We start from the raw sequence: 1,131 nt of genomic DNA, 5'->3' as shown, positions 1-1,131 counted from the left end.
TCCGGCGCCGAACGATCAAGCGGGCTACCGACGCTACCGACGCGCGGAGGGTGGCGTTTGAGAGGGCTCCTCGAGCTGAAGGGATCCCCCGAAGATCCGCCGTCCTTTAAGAGTAATATGGACAAGGTGGACATATCTTATGGTTTATGCTTTGAATTATGCTTTGAATAATGGCCCATAATTATCAAGTCTTATTCGACCGTAAGTGCCCTGCGAAGTGGACTTCACATGAAAAAATTCACCATGATTCCAGTTCCAAGGGAACGTACACGTTACATTCAAAGTGCGCGAGACGTGAATTTATATTTAGGGATGCTCGGCAACCGCGGCAACCGAACCGAATAAGCGAAAAGACCGAATAAATTGTAACGAACAATGATATGACGAGCAACCAGCTATTTAGGGATGCATCGAATGATGGGCAACCGCGGTGTGGAAGCATTTAAACTGTCGGAGAAAGACGCAAAAATCATTACAAGCACCGACAGCGAGAGACTGTTTAGGACTGCATCGCATGTCTTCAATGAGAAGAGGACGGGGTGATTGTTGCTGGTTACTGTATGATGATTGAAATCGCGAAATGGCCTTAAACAATTAGTAAATAAACTGCAGAACGTTATAATACTTCTAATACACGCACGCATTGCATGTATTCTGACAGCGCTTGTTAACCAGGGTTCAAGGTCCAAAGCGCGAGGAAAATCTTCGCTGATACAGTCGTCCTCTCCTCAGTCACATTTTTATGAATTTTTACAATGCATGTGACAATGCGATACGTACGACGTATTCGTAATGAGACTCATTTATAAATCTATTATCAACAAAAATAAGCATTGAGGTCTTCCTGCGCGTTTCCGCCAAAATAAAAGTTGAGAAAAAGCAAGAACTCTTATCAACATTCATAAATGTTAGTATTGTAATTTTACTGTTGTTCTGTAAAATAAAATAAAAAGAAAATAATGATATTACACCAGCTCTGTTAATACATTTATTATAACATTCACACACAGTGTTCAAATTAGGATCTGTAATATTTTCTAATGTTTTAAAACAAGTCTCTTCTCAGCGAGGCTGCTTTTAATTGTACAGTAAAAAAAAAAAAAACATGCCTGATTCAAGATGGCCAAAAAT

Source organism: Sinocyclocheilus rhinocerous, unplaced genomic scaffold (genome assembly GCF_001515625.1).
Source record: "Sinocyclocheilus rhinocerous isolate Xijiao unplaced genomic scaffold, SAMN03320098_v1.1 scaffold2272, whole genome shotgun sequence".
Classification (NCBI taxonomy): Eukaryota; Metazoa; Chordata; class Actinopteri; order Cypriniformes; family Cyprinidae; genus Sinocyclocheilus; species Sinocyclocheilus rhinocerous.
Note: the sequence above shows the minus strand (reverse complement) of the source record.